Genomic DNA, 20,752 nt, shown 5'->3' with positions numbered 1-20,752 from the left:
CTTTTTTTTCCCCTTGGATTTTGTTACATTTCATGCATCTAAACTGACCTCCCTCCACTTTGTTTCCACACATTTTTGTTCTCATTTTTGTTTGAGTCTTTGTACTACCCTTTTCATTTTGTGTGTTCAGCTGCACAGTGTTACATCCAGGCAAAGCTATAGGGTTGAAGCTATAGGGTTAATTTTTATTAGCAGAGTTCCAGCAGTCTATTCTATGCTAGAGATTCATCCTGTAGAACAACTTCCAGCATTCTACAGGTGATCAGATTATAATATGCTGTGCTTAAAGGGTCACATCCTTACTCCCAGCAGCAGAGGAGAATGATCATGTATGGGGATTGTTCCTGAAATGATGCACAACTCCTAGCAACAGCAGCTGCAGGAAACTGCCTAAAGTTTGGCTATTACAGCCAGTTTCATATCACTGCTGCTCCAGTGTTACCAGGCAAGCAATGGAGCACAGACACAACCACACTTTTTGGACATTCTACATGATTCTTCAGTTTATTTGCTGCAAAATATATGCGGGGGGGGGGGGAGGGAATAAGAATACCTTGATACCATCCACAGTTTAAATCACTTAAATCTGCCTTTTCTTAATTTCTGTCTCTCCTTTGCCAGTAAGCACAGACTCTTAAAGGTTTCTTTTATAGCTTCTACTTTTGTATTAATAAAAGACTGATTTTCAATGCATCACCTGTCTGTCATAGGACTAAAAAAATGCATTTAGACTCATTAACGTGTTTTCAAACTCCTGTGCAGGGATTTAAGCACGCAGGGCATATTAAAAAATGGTGCAAACCTTACTGTGCATTTCCATTGTACAAATTCAGTTTCTAAATCCCCAATCATTTGCTTGGTTCAAGTATACTTTTATTATTCCAATAATACTGTACTTATCCCTGCAAACATGAAACTCCGGTTCACAGATCTTATTATGTACAATGTTAGATTTCGTACAGCAGCAATTTTGTATTGTAACCACACTTTATTATCACTACCCTCCCCTTCACTAACCCTTGCAATATTAGCTAGCTGATACATTACCTTTGGATCTAGGTGGTCCCTTTCTCAAGTAATAGCCTTAACCTTTGTCCCTAAAAGACTAATCATTGTCCTTTTAGATCCATTCCTTTTACAGAAATTGCCTTCTGCAAAGTGCTTCATCACACTTCATCTCCTAACACTTCTCCATTCAGATTTTGCATTACAACATTAACATTCTTTGCACTGCACAGTCTCACCCTCTGAATTCCCCTCCTTCCTGGACGCTATCTCAGACTTGTTCTCCACAACCTTTACTGTACCTAATTCCTCTGTAACTACTTTTCCTTAGTGTTATTACCCTTTTGTCATTTGGTTTATCCCATGTTGTATCACTAACATTCACCACAGTAACTCACACAGCTAGTTTTCCTCAGCTGTTACTGCTTGTGAGTCTAAAACCAACCATGTACCATCTAAAAAACCCGCCCGTTCAGTATTTTATTTATTGTCCTAAAATCCAGGCCTTCTTTCTAAATTTACTACTGGATCTAAATGTAATATCAGAGCTATTAAGTATCTCAAGTGAATGACAATGCTCACAAAAATGTGTGTTTGCCTCTTCGGTCCTAATAACAAAGAGCAATATATCAAACAAAAAAAGAAAAGCAAACTTAATATTGCACTCATTGAAAATCCCATGCAAAAAGTGAATATAAGTTTTCAAATATTAAATGTTGCTGTAGTTAAAATGATATAGAATGTATAATAATGAGTTTGTTTTTCAGATGCTGTAAGCCTAAAGAGATTTTTTGAATACTTCAATTATAAAAACATTTAAAACATACCAACTTGTGCAATTTTTATTTTAATGAAGATGAGAAGTTCATTAAAGAAGATAAATATTTCATTAGATGTTAAATAAAACAAAGAGATTTTTTGGCTTCTCTCAGCACAAAATTCCTTTGAAAGATTAATTAATACATGCAAATTATGCAAATTAGACCCATGCAAATATTTTATGAAGACAATTAAGGGAGCCATTAATTACTGCTTTTTTTGCTTCAGTGAGATTCATTCATTTAATTTTAATTTCACTTTAACTGTTTTGATGTATAATCTTGCAGCTAAGAACTTTATCTTTCCTGATGGGTCACTTAAACTTATAAATTTCATCTAGTGAGCAGCAACAGAAATCTGTACAGATATTCTCTGGGCTATGTTTAGTGTCAAGAAAAAATTTTGACAATGCGCTTCTAGAAACTGGAAAACTGAAAGAGAATGTGAGCTCATTCTTGGACAAGGTTCAACTGCTGGAAAAGCAATTAATTTGCTTTGGCTGTGCTAATATAGGGGAATTAGAAAGTGTGACACAAGACAAATAGAAATAATTAGTTCTCCAAAATGATGTTCTCATTAATATGGTTTGAACAGTAGAAATAAAAAACATTATTGTGGCATGTCTGCATTCTGTCCCTAGCCACAGGAGGTAGAATAATGGAAGACACAGCATTTTTAACCTTTATAGTCCATGCGGTAATGGTGTTTATTTTTATTTTTCATTTTGATGTATCTGGAAAAGCATATTATGGACAATCCAGCAGTCCTGCTGAACGTGTCTAAAGATTGCAGGATCTGGCCCTACGTGTCTAAGCTGTTTTCTGCCTGAGAAAATATGAAGCTATAAATATAATTGACTGGATTTTTCAAAACTATACACTCAAAGTGCTAAGCTGAAACCTGGATTTCAATATTATGCATTTAAATCATATTTTATGACATGCAGTACACAATAATGTATAATGTGCTTATACTGTAGCTTAAGCTACTGTGTAAGTGTAACATTATCCTATCAAAAGTTTTTATAATGTCCTCTTCTATATTTGATAACATAGAAGTTTTTTTTTCTTTTTACTTAAACATTAAACATTCAGGCATGCATTTGGTACAGTACAGAGAGAAGAAAATTTCTTGCTGCTGTATCCCCTAATGCTTATTCTTATTCAGACCTGGTAAGTGTTTGCTATTATATCAAGTAGTGAAAATGGCTAGTCAGTACTCTTCATAGAAATAGCCCATTACAAAGGCTGTTAAGAACCCTACTTACTGATAACACATATTTCGTGGATCTCCACAGAATTTAAACTACAAAGTAATGCTACAGTATATGAGACTTTGTACTCTCAAATTATTATAAGTTGCATTTTTCCTTCCAATAATTTGCTATGCCTTGCACCTGTTCTGCCACTTTCCAATGAAGGGCATGTATGTGTATGTGTGTGTCCCACCTAACAATTCTCCCCCATGTGCATATTGTTAATCTGAGGTCAAATATTAAACGGTGATACTCTTGTTTAATTTGGTTTTTCTTTCACAGAACTTGAAAATCTACAGTATCTGACTGACATTGGAACTTTTCTATTAGAATCCAACAGGAGGAGTGGAAGTAGAAATGGGCATGCCGGTTACTGCTTGACATTAATGTAGGAGCTTCCGTTAAGGAGACAGCCTCCAATTATCACACAGTTCTGCCCAGAAAACCTAAGAAAATATTCAGGGCTCATGCTATGAAGTCAGCAAAACCATTCCTGTCTAAACAGGAGGTTGTCATCAAGGAAATAGTTGCCAATGGAAGTTGGGAACAAGGACTTTGCCCTGCAGGAGATGCAGGAGAGCATGGACCTGTTTTATACCTGGCATAGTCATTTACACCTGTGGAAAGTGGATGTAAAACTACTAACATCCTGATTTGGAAGGTGTTTATACCTGCTTTTCACACACCTATAGGACTATATTCAGGGCAAGGTGTGAAGAATGAGGCCTTATGTCTTTTATTTTTGTGCCTGATGACCACTGATACTGTTAATTAAATTAGCCTCCCATCGCACTAGTTAATTTGTAAACATGTTTTAATACAGTCGATGCTAATGAATTCTGTCTAGCCAAAGATCAAAACCAGTACTCCCATCTTCATCTTCCTTGAGATGTCAGCCATCTTTGACACTATAGACCACACTATTCTTCTTGAAATCTTGTCCTCCTTTGGCTTCCATAACTCTGTCTTCTCCTGGTCATCCTCCAACCTCTCTAGTCACTCCTTCAGCATATCCTTCAGAGGATCTTCCGTATTCCCTTTTGGGAAGGGGTTTCTACAGGGCTATGTCCCCTTCTCTTCTCCCTCTAGACCTTATCTCTTGGTAACCTCATCGGCAAACACAAATTCAATTACCATATCTATGCTGACTATTCACTTATCTACCTCTCTACTCCAGACCTGTCTCCTTCTGTACACATGAAAATCTTGGCTGGGTCTCTCTTGGTCATCTAGCTCAACATGGTTAAAACAGAGCTCTTAACTCCCCCAAATTCTCCCTCCTACCATCTTTCTTGATATTATGGACAGCACAACCATCCTGGCTGTCACTCAGAGCTGTAACCTAGGCATCATCTTCTGCTCAGACTTCCCTCTGTCTTAAAATCCAGGCTATGTCTAAATTTTGCAGATTCTTTGCTCATAACTTCTCTAAGATCTGGTCTTGCCTAACCATTCACACTGTTAAACCTTGTCTAAGCTCTCATTACTGCAATATTTTTTCTCTCTAGCCTTGACAAATGCAGTCTGGTCCCCTTGAAAATGCTGCTGCAAAGATAATTTCCTAGCCTATCAGTCTGACCATGTCACCATCTCTTTTCATCCCTCCCTTGACTCCCCCTCCTCTATCACATCATAAATAAACTACTTGTCTTCACATTCAAGGCCCTTCATGGCCTTTATCATTCTACCTATACTCTCATTCACAATTGAGATGTCAGTTCCCACTTCCAATTGGCCCATTGTGCCAGCCTCCATCACTCCCACTTGTTAAATTTTCAAACAAGCACCTTTGTACTTTCTACATTGCTGCCCCCCATCCTCCTGTGAGAATCTTGCAGTGAATATCTGAAAAACTAACACATCATCCTCCTTCAAAACCCTTGGGTGCTGTGATGCCTATAAAACACATGACAACAATTGGGCTGCTAGTGCACTGATACCAGAGAGTCATGCTGACCAATAGTCTCATTGTTTCCCTGTACTTCCCTATCTTTCTGTCTTTATCCATCTTTTGTCTCTTATCTTATACTTGGACAGTAAGTTCTTTGAAGCAGGGACTGTCTTTTGCTCTGTATTTGTACAATGCCTAGAACAACAGGGTCCTGCTCCATGACTTGAGCTCCTAAGCAGTATGGTGCCACCTATAAATAATAATAATAATCATAAGTGGTAATATATATACATGAGTAATCAAGCAATTTTAATGGACAAATCCTGCCTAGAGAACTGAACCAGAAGGCTGTCATAGAGGAACTGCTCATAAATGAGCTAGAAAAAAAGAATGCCATACTCTGGGGAAACTATACAATACTGTATATTGTGAACTCCCAATTCTTCGAACCTTTGTCCCGATTATCATCTACAAAACAATGATATTATAGCCATCACTCTGGCACCTAAATACCTAAAAGAGTTTAAGATCAGGGTAGACAAATATATATTTTTTGTTCTTTCTGCAAGTACATAGAGAAATATTTATAGGGGAAAGCTAAATTGCAAAGATGGGGTTCCCATTCTGTCTCATTATGATAAGATCCACACTCATTCTCAGCTCTTGAGAGAGTTCCACATCTGCAGACAAACTAGCAAGACAGCTCCATTCTAGGGACTCAGATGGCTCTGATGTTGAAGTAGGACTGTTATCTCAGTCCAAGAGGCAGTCTTTAGAAGTAGCTTTGACCCAGTCCCTTGAGAGACTTAATGATCAAAACCAGGATATTGAAATCGATCCACTATTCAGTGGGGAGCCAGTATACTGCGGGAAGCATCAAGGCAATATGTGTTGCTGAGAGGGTAGGCTGCCATATGAACTAACTGGAGCTTTTTCAAGGATTTTGTGTTCATTCCCAGATAATGTGTATATGTTGCAGTAGTCAAGTCTGCAAGTGTCAAATGCAAGTATCCACTGTGACCATGTCTTGATACGTTAGGAGCCTTCTAGCCAGCCATGGATGGAAGAAAAGGTTTGTATCAGCCATGTTTATTTATGTATACAGCAGCAGTGAGTAATCTGGGAGATCATTTGCTGTCTTGACAATTAGAGGGCATGTTCCCTAAACACCAAATTCCTCAAAACATTCCTTTCATCCTGCCAACTATCTGAATTTAGCTTCAGCCAGTTTCTCTTCATCCAGACACTGGTCTTGCCCAGGCATCTGGACAACTGAGGGCTACCTGCAGTACATGTAAAGGATGGAGGTGGGTGTTGTCTGCTTACTGCTGGCATTTGAGTCCATGTTGTTTCACAGTCTCTCCCAAGAATTTGACATAGCTGAAGAGGGGGGAGAAGATGCAGCCTAGCTCTCCTCAGGTGAGATCCCTGGGTTTGCAGGTACAGCTCTTCATCCCAACCTTCTGAGATCTGCATCTCAGTTCCTAGTTGTGACATGGGAAGTAGAATACTTCCTTACATCTCAATAAATCCATCAAAGATTGTGAGGCACTCAGGTACTATCACTACAGTGATAGTGGCCCTGTAAGGATCTAAAATATATAGAACAAGTGACATACAGACTGGACCCTTGAAAAAGAACTTAATAATTCGCCTCTCTTAAAACATTTAAACCCTTGCAGAAATAGGTTGTATTACACGCTGTTAACCTCAGAAGACAAATAATACTAATTTAAGAGATGGCTTGAGGCCTAACTAACTTTGGTAGCTTTACGGAGTTAGTATTTTCTTACGGATAATCTGTCCTTAAACAGTTTCTCAAATGAATTATGCAGAAACATGCTTTTCTTCAGCATCAAGCATGCATGTTTTGGTACCTCCTTTTTTTCAACATACATATTTCTTTAGCAATTGCAAGAGAAATCACAGTCTCTTAACATTCTCCTCTCGCTCTCTCATCGTACATAATTTATTCTTCTTGTTTCTTCTTCATACAAAGAATTCCTGAAAGCTTCACAGTGAGAGTTATTTTTAAACTAAAGTTAAAAAGGAATTTAAATAGTTAAAGTAACATGGAGGGAGTTGACAAATATGTTCCAAACAAACAATGGAGCAAAAGTAAAAGAATGCTCTAAGGTATGAAGAATTTCAGGGGAAAAAGGAGAGGACCTTAAGAGAGAAAAAACAATCCTATGGCTAATTCAATGGACTCAGACTCATGAGATCTGGATTCAATTCTCAGTTCTGCCACAGAATTATTGTGAGAGCCCAGGCAAGTCATGTAGGGTAAAAATTTCAAAGAAGCCCAAGTATCTTTGAAAATCAATGTGATTTACATGCTTTAAAAAAATGCCCTAAATCTTTTTACCTGGATAATAGTTCCCACCTAAGAAGCATATTGTGAGAATGTCCAATACTATGCCGACAGAGCCATATAAACAGATAGACTGGAGCTGTGAATGAACGTACAAGTCAGTCTGAGGATAAGTGGCCAGAGAGACAAAAACATTTCTGAAAATCAGGTGTGCTCTTTGGCATTGTTTCAGAGGCAGAGGGGAAGCCAGTAAAAATGACAGAGGAAGAGAGTGACATGGTCCTTCCTCTTGGAGTAAACGTTACAGTAAATACTTTTTCACACAGTACATAATAGACTGTATCAGAGGGGTAGCCGTGTTAGTCTGGACTGTAGAACTCATTGCCATAGCATGATCAAGAATTTACCAACATTCAAAGAATTGTACATTTATATAGATCACAAGAATATCCAGAGTTATAATCATTAATGCTAAAAAAAGAGCATTGGAAAGGATAAACTCATGCTTCAAAGGTTAAAACAATTTCTAGCTATTAGGGATTAAGATCACACTTTCATGGGGAAGGGGGACATCTTAGCCCTCATCTCTCTGTTGTGGGGTTTCCTGAATCTCTCTCTGAAACATCTGGTGTTGGCCATTGTCAAACAGGACACTGGATTAGATTGACCATAAATCTGATCTTGTATGGCAATTCTTATTTCTCTACTATCTAGTCTAGTTTAGTACATTTCAGGAAGTGAATTTCTTGAGAAAATTATAGAATACATCTTGCTCTATATTCCGCAATGTCTTTAATTGATTTTCCCATAGGTATGCTACCTATATGGAATAACTTGTATCATTTACACTTGTATAACAAAAATTCCTTTTAAAAGAACTGAGCATTATCATCCTTTACTCAGCATAGCATAACTGGGGTATGCCCTGTCCTGTATTTCAGGAAAACTAGAAACAAGGGATAAGGCGGCATCAAGATCTGCAAGGGTTGTGTGCATTAAGGTAGTTCTATCACCCAACTGCCATGAATATATGCAAAATAAATATACCCTTAGCATTAACAGTTTCTTTGTGGCAGCATGTTACATACATAATAAGTATCGTGCATGTTCACTCTTCTCTTGAAACAGACAAAATTCCACTATTGCTCAATTGTAAACTGAAACTCATATGTGCCATTGTTTCTAAACCCAGCCCCAGAAGAACATTGTGTGTAGTCATGTAACTACTTCTGCCAGGATATTTGTATCCATCAGGGCCTGTAATAGAACTGAGTTTGGCTGAGAAAGAAAGTTATAGGGCTCCAAGGGGAGAGGCAAAGTTTAATGAACAGAGAGCTCTTCAGCCTCCAACCAAAGCAGCCTGGAGTAAGTATGGGATTAAGGCCTGTCATAAACAGATAGCTAAGGGTTAATGTTTCTTTTACCTGTAAAGGGTTAACAAAGGGAACCAAACACCTGACCAGAGGACCAATCAGGAAACCGGATTTTTCAAAGTTGAGGGAGGAATTTTGGGTGTGTTTTGTCTTTGTTCTACCTGTTTGATTTCTCTCGGCTATAGGGAAGAGCTTTTTTTTTTCTATCTCCAAGCTTCTTTCTACCCTTCTGTTCCCAAGTTGTAAGTACAAAAGAAAGCAATAGGTTTATATTGTATTTTGTATTTACATGTGTGGAGTTGCTTGGAATGTTTACATTGGATATCTTTTGAATAAGGCTGATTATTTATTTTCTTTTAAGCAATAGCCCTGTGTTATGTCATCTTGATGAGTGTCATGTTATGTGTTTTTTCTTTTTTATATAAAGCTTTCTTTTTAAAAATGTTGGATTTTCTTTTCCTAGTTAAGGCAAGGGAATAGGCATCTCTGTGCCAGGAGTACTGTCTCTCTCAGGGAAAGACTGGGAGGGGGGAAGAAGGAGGGGGAAAGGTAAATCGTCCTCTCTGTTTTGTGTTTCAAGGGACTGAAGCAGGGAAATCTCCTAGTATCCCCAGGGCGGGAAAATCTGGGAGGAAGTTAAAGAGCAGGAAGAGAAGATGGGTTATTTCCCTTTGTTGGAGTTCGGCATCTGAGTCTTGGGGGTCCCCCAGGGAAAGGTTTGGGGAGACCAGAGAGTTTATCAGGTACTCAGAATCCTGATTGGTGGCAGTGAAATAAGATCCAAGCTGGTAATTAAGCTTGGAGGTTCATGCTAAGCACCCAGATTTTGGACGCTAAGGTCCAGATTTGGGACAGAGGCTTATTACAAGGCCATTTTGGGAAGGCTCAGTCTGAGAAGGAGAACAAACTCTGTGAAGGGACTAGAAATCTGCTTGTTTGTTTTAGTTTGTTTCATGGTGCGACTATAGGCACTTTAGCTGAAAAGGGATCTAGACTGTGTCTGTTTCTGTTTAGCGGGCTAAACAAAAGACTTTCAACTCCTCCTACAGAAGGAAAAAGCATTAGACAGATTTTTGCTTTCCAAGTTGCTGAAAATCCTTTCACTGCATGCTCCAGCCACAGACATTCTAGAACTGTGAGTATTTAATTTTGCCATCCTGCTCAGGCTTAGTGACCCTTAAAAGGAAAGGATGTATTAAATGTGGTGTTTATGTGAAGGTCAGTGGGCTGGAGTCCCCATCTTTTCGAGGTACTGAAGCACCTATAATGACCCAGTAACACTATGCATATTCTTTAGGCAAGAGTACATCCTGCATACCCCTCTTTCCTCACAGAAGATCAATTGGGCGGGTTGGTGGGGAAATAACGCAAGTCAAACCAACCCTAAATAGTGCCTTAATATTCTCTTTTGTGCACGTTTTATTTAATATTCTTTTTGTTCTGAAGCTTCGCATTGGACTGTGTTCATGCTTAGTCATTAATTTTACACATAGTTATTTTGAAATTGTATGAGAGTACCATGTTGGGAAAAAGCCTCTGCTTGATTAATCATTTATCTCAGAAGAAAGGCCATGAACATATTTGATTTCAAGCAACTCCACACATACACAGCTATAAAACATGTTGTACATTGCAGTACACAGCCATTTTAAGTGAATTGTGAAAAAGTTTGTATCTGAAAGGCTGAATGAAGGGGCTCTTTTAGAATGCATTGCAGCATATACATACTGTGCATTAACTAAAACCCCAGCATTTGCTTTCTTAAGTGATAAATAACACAATTGTCTAGTTTAAAGTTTAAAGGTGCAGCTAACAATGACCTGTGAACACTATGAAACAATAGCCTATTTATAGGTTACTGCCTGCAATCAATACCACCTTTTGTTTAACTTAATCAATGTTGTCTTTAATTGATTAGTTTGAGTTGAAGAACTGCCAAAATACCAGACTGCTGTGTCAGGGGAGAGAAAAATTTATTATTGTGTATTGTAGGATAATTCCAGTATTTATTCTTGGTCAAGAAAAAATGCTGTATGTGAGGTAAAGTACATAATTACTGCATTTTTCCCTCCTGACTATTCAGGGATCAATTATAAAATACAGACAAACTAGAAAGAGATTTCTTGATCATCTACTGTATTACCTCTGTTTAAAATTTAAGCTGGAGAGAGCTGTTCACCAAGAAGGTGAACAAGGACGTTGAAAATTCATGAGCCAACTGGTATAGTTTGTTATGCTCGCCTTTTCACTGGGAGTCTAGAATCACCCATTAAGACTGGAACAAAGCTACAATGACAATACTTAGTTTCAGGGAAATTTCCGCAGCTGCACATGAATTACCATAATTCAAAGTGCTGTGCTGAGATTAATGCTGTTATTTATTATGATGTATGTAATTTCATTGGGTGTATGGCTTTATACAGATGAATAAAAAGAGCACGATATTAATTCAAACTCCTGCACCCAGCAGTCAAAAGGCAGTTGAAGTTTAAGTTAACAATCAAAATGAAATTAAAACATTATAAGTATATTTTACTGCACGTGATTCAGGCCTGATCCTCAAGAACTTTAAGAAGACTAAACACAAATAAAAAAGGATCATGTGGACTAGAACTTTCAAAGGAGCTAAAGGGATATCAATGGGATTTGGGCACTTATCTCCATTAGACTCTTATGAAAATCTCAGTCTTTGACATAAAAACATACTTTAAGATATTATGTCTGCCATTCAGCGTCAGAAAAAGAGAGGAGAGATGAAGAGAATATATTCACCCTCTAGGACTCAGTGGGGTATGTGCATACATTGCCATAAATCCACCAATTTTTCTAACAGACTTTGGCATCAATAACAAGATAGCAGGTATCTCTCCCTAAAGGGCCACTGTGACATCTTTGCTCCATACTGTTTCCTTTTTTACATTTGTCCCATAGCTTAATTCACTGCTCTCACCTAAAGATGCTAGGACAATACTGAAGAATACTGTCAAGCTACAAACCCTCTCCTTTTGATTTCTACAGGTAATTATAAATGTAGGCATTGAGTTCAGTGATCTCTCTGAACTTTGGAAATCTGACAGCCAGTGACAGGAAGAAACCTGAAGGTCAGACTGAGAAGAACTGCCCTTCTATGTCAGGTTGTTGCCAAAGAGTCCTCACTATACTAGGATCTGATGTTCCATTCCCAGGAATTTATGTTTTCACTATTAGATGGATCCAAACTCAAATCTCCTTTCTCTGAGTTTCTGTCCCATGTAGTTTTTTAGCTTATGTCCAGTTGAAAGTCTGAGACACTGGAAAAACCTGCTGAGGAGCTTCCAAACCAAAATTGAACTTCTGAGACAAATACATCTTCAAGAAGAAGCCATTCACTATTTTGCCTTTGCTTCATCGTAAACCCCATTTCTACCTGCATGGATCTGGGTGAGTCAGCTATTTGTTTCCACAAGCAGCCATAGCAGTGTTTCTCAAACTGGGGTTGCCGCTTGTGTAGGGAAAGCCCCTAATGGGCTGGGCCAGTTTGTTTACCTGCCCTGTCCACAGGTCCAGCCAATCGTGGCTCCCACTGGCGACGGTTCGCTGCTCCAGGCTAATGGGAGCTGCTGGAAGCGGCGCGGGCCAAGGGACTTACTGGCCGCCGCTTCCAGCAGCCTCCATTAGCCTGCAGCGGCGAACCACAGCCAGTGAGAGCTGTGATCGGCCGGACCTGTGGACGGAGCAGGTAAACAAACCGGCCCAGCCAGCCAGGGGCTTCCCCTACACAAGCGGCGACCCCAGTTTGAGAAACGCTGGGCCACAGCATAAGAAGCAGTTGATGATTCCTTGTGAAGTTATCCATGATGTCTGCAAAAAATTCTTCTGTTCCTTCTAGGCTTCTGAGAGCTCTGTTTCCAGATTCTAGTTTATTTTCCCTTCCAAAGTGCTCAACTTCTGCAGTCCCCAGTGTGGCATTCTGTACCTCAAAACAGCAGCCTGAAAGCCCCGTACTCTCTACTGTCATATAATTATGATATGTTTTGTACAAAGTATGCACTGTGAGGTATCATTTTAAAAGTCTCAATCTGTTGAACATTAATATCCTATTGGATTGTATGTGCTGTCATTGGCTGTGGAGTCATGAAATTTTGCAGTGTGTGTGTTACTGAAATATGTTGTGAGGTTGGGAACACTCACAACCAGCCTTTCAAGTATAACAGTAGAGTAGCCAGATGTTCTGATAGCCCATTAAAGGGGAATCCACTTGCCCAGCAACCATAGACTTCTCTTAGAGCACATACACAATGGAGGCTGCTTGACCAATGGGTGTGGACCTCCATGTCACAAGCATAGATCTTTCCAGAAAGCTGGAAGAAACTATAAAAAGAGGAAATAACATCATGACTTGACCTCACTCCCCCCTCCCACAACTCAACACCTGGAAAAAACCTCTGGAGGACAAAGACTTTCAACAGGGGAGGGTGGTCCTGGGCTGGAGAAGAGTTCTAGCCTGTGTATCAAAGATCTTTGATTTGTTTATACCATCTGTCAGGGTGAGACACTGTTTGATTCAAATCCTGTTTAATTTATAGAACTCAGATTGCAAAAATTTATTTTTATTTCTTAGGTAACCAACTTTGATTTCCTTGCTTATTACTTATAATCATTTAAAATTTATTGTTCTGCAGTTAACAAATCTATTTTATATTTTACCCAAAACAGTGTGTTTTGGTTAAATTGCTTTGGAAATCTCAGCTCAGTTTATAAAGGCTAGTGTGTGTCGTCTCCAAATCAAGGGAGGGGTGGCCTGCTTAATGAACTTACCCTGGTCAGGCTTCTGACAAGGGCAAGATGGTAGAAGTCTGGGAAGTTGGGAGAAATTGACTGGAGCCTTTCTATTGTTGGTTCATGAATGGCTGGGAGAGGCGTTCATGTAACTCAGCTGGGTTTGTCCTTGCTTGTGGATGTCTGTGTAAGTGCAGTATCTCCCAGAGGTTTGTAGCTTGCCAACAGCATTACAGTATGATAGGGAGCGCAGGTTGCTGAGACAGAGGACTCAGCAGTCTCACAATTCAGGTTGCACCCCGGGAACCCAGTCACACGCAGACAGCCCCAGCCCCTCTTTACTACAAGTCCCATACTGGTTGCCTGGAATGAGCAACAAAACTTCTTGTACTTAACAGGTGGCATTACATAGGGTACAGCAGCTTCCAGAGCTGATGAGGAAGTGTCAACTGAATACCAAAGCAGAACTTTAAAATGATTTATTTGAGATATATATTTACTGTAACTATAAACTGTTGGTAAAAGAAAAGTCAAGAACGACTTGGAAAAAAGTATAATAAAATAATCAGATTTTTTTTCTTTCCTTAGGGAGTAATCAATATCACAATGTACATACCATTATTGGCATTTGTGGTACTGTACAGATGAACGACCCTGTCCTCAAGGAACTATGGGAGCAGATGAAATTGCTCTTGGAATTAGAGAGAAGGGAGAAACTGAGAGGAATAGAGACAGTGACCTGAGACACATCAGAGCAGCAGAGAGAGAGAGAGAAGAAAGAAGTGCCACTAAAAGAAATGCAAAAAGGGCATGGGAGGTTAATTTATATAAGGTTATTATAGTCACAGAAGCCCAGGGAGAAGAGGGTTTTAATGTAAAAATAATCCATGGTGTTGAGGGAAGTAGAGGGTCCAAACATTTTAAAGACAAAGCCCTTAGATTGCCAGTAATTTCAGTAAAGAGGTGGACACCAGAGATGAAATGATGGAAGAAATAGATCAATCAAAGGAGGATTTTAAGGAAAGGCATTTTAGTTAAATGTCCTACTAGAGGAAACTAGTAAGCAGTGGGACAAGCAAAGAAGGGGATGCCCCATCACTTGGGACATTTAAAACTAGACTTGACAAATCATTAGAACAATCTTGCATTGTCAGGAGATGGGATCCAGAGTAATATCTGTGATAAATTACCTGCAATCATAATCTTTTGTATCTCAGACATAAAATTGTGCATGTACTGTACCTGAGCAGACTACAGAGATTTAAATTAAGAAGTACACATTTTAGGAAGAAAAGACTGGAAATATAGATTGAACATTTGAGACTAGTGATCAGGTAGTGCTTTGAGGTGGTTCACTAATCTGAACAAAATATTAAGATAATTCAGATCTTGCACATATTTGCAGTCCATATCTAATAGGTATTTCTTGTTATAAGAAACTAGTAATGTGTTGGAAACTTTGTGAACAATAAAAACCAAACACTAACAAATAGAAATGTCAGTAACTTTTGTTCTTTCAATGTAAGCTGATTTTTAAAACTGACCTAGACAATGCACTATCTTCAGTTGCTTATAACTTTGCCAATCTCTACTCAATTGGGCTGAAATCTTCTATGCTGAATGTCTGACTCAGGCTGACTGACTGACTGATTGATTTTATATTAAATTCCAGCCAAAATGGTTCAGCTCATTTCTAAGATAGGGAAAAATACATTGTCTTGGCCATATTAAAAATTCTGATTACCTTTTCTTTGAACAGCCTTAGTGCCCCCCTTGCTTTGGGACCTGAAATTTGGCAGGGGGAGGCCTTTGTGTCAGGAATGTGTCTCTTGCTGTCTCTGTGAAAATCCACCAAATTTGGTCAAGTTATAAGCCTCTGAAAAATCAAATGCTCAGCAAAGACTTATTAGATGTCAGAAGTTAAAATATCCACAGATATCATCATCACTTACCAAGTTCGAACCCCTCATAGCTCCTAGTGTTGACCAAACTTTACAAGGGTCATCCCTACAGAGCAAATGAGCATCTCTTCCAGCTCCTACATGGGACCACACTGCATATGAACTCTCCCTACAGAGTGATTATGCATGCCTCAGTCTAGGGCTACATGGGCAAAGACACACTTTTCCTGCAATGGCTATTCCCAGCTGGATCAGGCTGAGTTGGGGACAGGCACTGGAACTTCGAGAAGGGAACCAATCTCTCCTGTGCTCTCAGTGAACTTCCTGCTACACCCAGGCAGCCTGGAGCAAGAAGCTCTCTGATTTGAATGCAGAGGAGAAAAAGCTGGAGAAGGGAGAAGGGAAAGGAGTACACTGAAACAAGGAGTTTGGTGAGACTAGAACAGGAGGGCAGGAGACAAGCTGGGACTGATATTTGGGGTAAGAGACTAAGACTAGCTGCATAAGGAGACTGATGCTGGGAGGGGAAAAGAGGCTGGGACAATCTGGACAAGGTGATCGGGAGCGGTTGAGGGAAATTTAGGGGTGACCACTGTTATGGAACAAGGAGCTGGGGAGAGGCAGGAGACTGGAACTAACTAGTCAAGGAAAATGGGACTAGGAATGAATAGAGGTTTGAGGGAGAAGAGAGACAGATCTAACAAGGAGCTAAGGTGTGTGGTGAGAACTGGTAATGGCTGGGCAAAGACACTGAGACAAACAAAGACTTGGGCCATGGGGTGGAGGGAGAATCCAATTGAGACTGAGGTGGGATAAGAAGCCTGAGAAGTGGAGACCAGGGAGTGGGTAGGCAAGGAGAATGGGACTGAGACAAGGAGCCAGTGGTGAGGAAGAGACAGGACTAGGACTGGGATTGTTGGAAGGGAATGTGGCAGAAGGGTTCAAGTTTGAGGGGAGAAGAGTTGCTGACCATTAGGACACACTCTCCCCTAGAGCCTGGAATGGAATCCAGGTTTCCAGAGTCTCACCATTCCTTTTGTCAGCAAATTGTCTGTGAAACCCTCTGGCAAAATGTGCATCTTGTCCCCTCTACTACTGGTCCACACAGAGGATAACAATCTACTATTCCTATCCATTACTTTATTAGTTAAAGTGACACAGGTCTGAGTTCTGGATCTAAAGGTTCCAGCTCTGTTGATGAGCCATGCGAGTGTCAATACGATGCCACATGATGACACGTCTGTTTTCTCAGTCTTCCTTTTTAAAAACCTAGGAATTTATACACATAGAATTATGTTAAAAGATTATTAAGGTTGCAAATTCAAACGCTCAAAGGTTGGGAATTGCCAGAATTAAGGTTATCCTGTGTAAACAAAAAAAACCAAAACAAAAAACAAAAAAGCAAACACAGAGATAATACTTACCTCCTTTGTAAAACACTTTGAGACCTTCTGATACAAATTGCTATGTAAGAGGTAGATATTATTTTTTCTGTTAATAAATAAAGCACAGAGCCATACAGTGAATAATGAGTATAAAGCAAAATACTGAACAGCTGCTCATTAAGTGAGAACTGTCCATCCTGTGCACTGCATGAGGCCACCTTTCTGTGGAAATAATAGTACATGATCAGTCAGTTAAAGGCTATATCAAAATGCTTTGCACAAGGCGACTGAATTAAGGTTGTAAGGACATCCTTAACTCTGGCATTTCCTAACTTTGAATGCTTGACTTTGTGACCTTAAAAATATTCTTTGAACATGGTTTATATTTGTCATAATAAATGCTGTAAAGCATTGAGAAACGCCTGGTCAAAATTTTTACATCATAAATACAATTATGTGCATGTGGTGCATATAACAACCACAGTTTTTTTTAAAAATATGCAGGTATCTCAGAAGTGTACTTTTCAAACATAAGACAAGTATCTTGCAAAAGAATCAAACATAAATGTTCATTTACTGAGATTATTGCACTCATTTTCATTGTTTAATAATAGATTAAAAGAGTTTCAGATGATTTCAGAAAACAATTCAGGTTATGTTTTCAGTCAAGAGACTAAGGACTTATCTAAATGATTCCCATTAATGTTAGTGGCAGCTGCTTGTAAAGCCTGTTCCCTAAAAATCTGCCCAATATTTAAACAGCAAAGTGCATGTGTTAAGTACCTGGAATATGCACAGTTAAATCACCAACATATTAGTTCTGTCATATGATGCGTATGGAAACACTGCACGGACACTATTCTGCATGGGCTTTGCATGGGCACTCACAGGAACCTTCCACCTTGTGCCTCCACAAAGGGGCTGGACATGGTCCTATGAGCCTCCTATGAGCCTCTCTCACTGATGGTGTTACTCAAAACCCCAGTGGGCCCAGAGCTGGCTGAGAAACATATGACACATCTGAACAAAGGATGCCATAACCTCTCGGTGCTCTGAACAGTACTGTGCCTACCTAAGAGTAGATCGACTATGTACATTGCTCCAATATTTCCTGCTGGGCCCATCCATCTCATGCCACTCCTACTACCAGCTGTGGCTTAAAACCACAGTGTGGTCCCTCATGCATGTTACTTACAAATATCAACCTGCTCCTAGCAAAGGTGTCGCTCAGCACTAAGCTTATCACAACAGAGAGGTGGTAAGAGGTACTGCCTGACTCATAGCCCTGAGAGCACTACTTCCTTGTGTGACTATGGAATGTGCTGAGTTGGAGCGGCTCTTCCTGCTCTGCTGCAACTGCTCAGCACTGCCCCCCACTAGCTACCTGTGGGAGGAAGACTCAGCTAGTTTCCCAGACGGGCAATGTGAACCCTGCTGTGGGTTCACGGGGAGCGGGATAGATGCTCTAGTGAGCCAGATCTGGATGGGAACTCCGTGCACAGGATAGCTTCCCTTCTTACACAGGGTCAGAGTGTAGTTGGGAACCATTTCTAGCATCTCTTCACCTATAGTCAGAAAATCAGCCTGCAGATATGTTAGAGAACCTGAATGAAGGGAGACAGAGGAGATTGGTTTGCTGGAAAGAATTGGGGAAACACAGGATTACTCTGCTTTAGGGGATGAGGGGAGGAAGACGATAGGTATGCTTGATGGGAGGCAGAAGATTCACTGGATGGTAGAGAATTGTTCTGCTGGGGGGCAGAAGGTCAGTTTGCTGTAGAAACAGGAAATGGAGCAATGAAGAGATTCGCAGCCAGAAGAGGGACTGGAGCATGCTGGCATCAGAAGCTGAAATTATGGAAGAGAGGCTAGTCTGAAAGAATAATTGACACAAGGAAGCCATGGGGATGAGCAGAGGGCCAAGGAGGAACTCAGGAAATGGAATGGGGTATCTGGAGAGGCCAGGGAAATCATGAGCCTGAGACTATGGGATACCAGGGTAAAGATGATGGATTGTTGGCAGAGGAGTGGTTGAGAAGTCATAGGATCTTCATTGAGTATCACATCTGCAAACGAAAATGATGAACTGAGAACAAATGAATTGACGGAGGCAGTAGAAAATGGGAAAGGCAAGAGAGAGAAGGGAGCCTCAAGGGCAGGAGGCAAGTGAGGAAAGCTTAAAAAAAGCAGGAAAGGGTTGGAAGAGTGGACAAATAATGGGAACAGGCTAGGGATCGGTAACCAGAACATGTGAGACAAAAAGGGACATGAAGTGAAGAGAAGGGGGCGAGAGTTAACAGGGAACAGGTTTGTACTGAAAAGGATGTGGAAAGAGAACTGGGAGGAGCTATGTGCGAGCTGGATGGGAGTGGAGGAAAAGGCTGGGGGGAAAGAAAGTTGGGAAAGGAGAGATTTATAGGGGTAACAGATGCATTAGAGGGAAAAGAGCCAGCAGAGAGGGAAAGAAAGTGGAGTGAAGAGAGAGATTTCTGAGGAAGAACAAAAAATAAGGGAGTCAGTAAATGTCATTGTTTTCTTGTTTAACAAAAGGCCTGGTAACAAAACAATATATAAAAGTTAAACATTTCTTTGTATGGTACCTTTTTGTGTGGGATGAGGGAGTCTTGGGAGACCTGCTTGGGAGCTAGGCATAGGTATCTAGTGAACCTACAATATGTATGGAGAAGAGGATAACCTGCTTTATTATTTGTTAAAAATCAAGAACAAGGAAAAAAATACATAAAACCAGTGTTGACACCAGTTTTTTTAAAAAAAATGTTTAATATGACTGTGTCATTAGGAAATATATGTGTGTGTTTGAGGCCCATAGATTTCAGTTCTTATTGAAATCTAGACAAAAACTAAAAAGTGAATTAAAAGGAGTGTTAAGTACTATGCCTGCTTTTAATTTCTTCTTTCAATTTTTGTGCTTTTACATTCACATTTTCCTGTATTTTAATATGCTTTTTTCTTTCCCTTGTTGTTATAAAGACCCACATAAACAACAGTGTGACTAAAAGTCTATATAGGGCCCACAGTGAAAAGGATTGTGGACAAATGAATTGATCTCTCCCAGTTAAAGTAATCACAATGGCAAGTTAAAAAAAAATCAGGTTTAAATGTGATTCTTAAGTTGACAATATCATTTTATTAGGGTACAATTAACTGCCAACTTATTTTTAGAATAAGCAGCAATGATTTTATTTATATTTTAACTTATTTTTATTTTTTGCCTAAGTTCTTGGCTTAAACTTTTCTAAAATTGCACTAGATCTTTCAAAATTTGTATTAATTTTATTCTCGCTTCCCCATAGAACCCCGTTTTGTTTGCCTAGCTCAGCATATTCAATACTGAAAATTTTAAAAAAATTAATGATTGTTGGTAAATAGGCAATTGTACCATCCATATTACCAAGAGCTAGACTGGGATACGGGTGGGAAGGAAGAGGGGGCAGAGGAAGTAGATTGGGACAAGAAGCCTGTGGGGAAGATTGGTACTGGGAAACATTAAGATGGATGGATACTGGGAATGGCTGAGCAAGGGACGCTGGGACTTAGAGGTGGGATGGGGTGGAAAATGGGGTCAGAATGGCACAGGAGGGAGACTGGGAGCCAACGCAGGGAGGAGATACGCAGACATCAGAGTAAGAGCCAGATGGAGGTGGGGGCACTGAGACTGAGAGCAGGAGAGGTTCCAGGGCAGGAGACTGGGAAAAGGAGCCTGGGTGTGGGAGGAAAGAGATTGGGATTGGCTGGTGAAGGAGACTGGATATGGAGGGAGAAGGAAGACTGGGATGAGGAGCTGGGGCAGGGAGAGATAGGACTGGCAAAATGAGCTAGAGGGGATACAGGGAAAAGGGGTCAAGCATGAGGGGAACAGGAAAGGGCTGCAGAGTGTCATTTAAAGTGTGTAGGGGGGTCAGATGGGTGGTGGTGGGAGTAGGGTCCTGCCCCCAGGGGGAAGGAGGACCCAAGGGGCCTGCACTCACCCTGCAATGGCTCCTATCCCACAGGGTTAACCCATCCCGTGTGCAGCCCATTGTCTCTTACC

At 40.1% G+C, this 20,752-nt stretch overlaps 1 protein-coding gene across 3 annotated transcripts in view; it reads right to left on the bottom strand.

Annotated features, from left to right (window-relative positions):
- Positions 1–20,752, bottom strand: part of DACH1 (dachshund family transcription factor 1) — a 457,196-nt gene that overhangs the window by 22,679 nt on the left and 413,765 nt on the right. The gene's annotated exons all lie outside the window — the stretch shown is intronic.

The sequence above is a fragment of the Chelonoidis abingdonii genome, chromosome 1 (assembly GCF_003597395.2).
Source record: "Chelonoidis abingdonii isolate Lonesome George chromosome 1, CheloAbing_2.0, whole genome shotgun sequence".
Lineage (NCBI taxonomy): Eukaryota > Metazoa > Chordata > Testudines > Testudinidae > Chelonoidis > Chelonoidis abingdonii.
The sequence above is the reverse complement of the archived record's forward strand: the minus strand, read 5'-3'. Positions and strand labels throughout refer to the sequence as shown.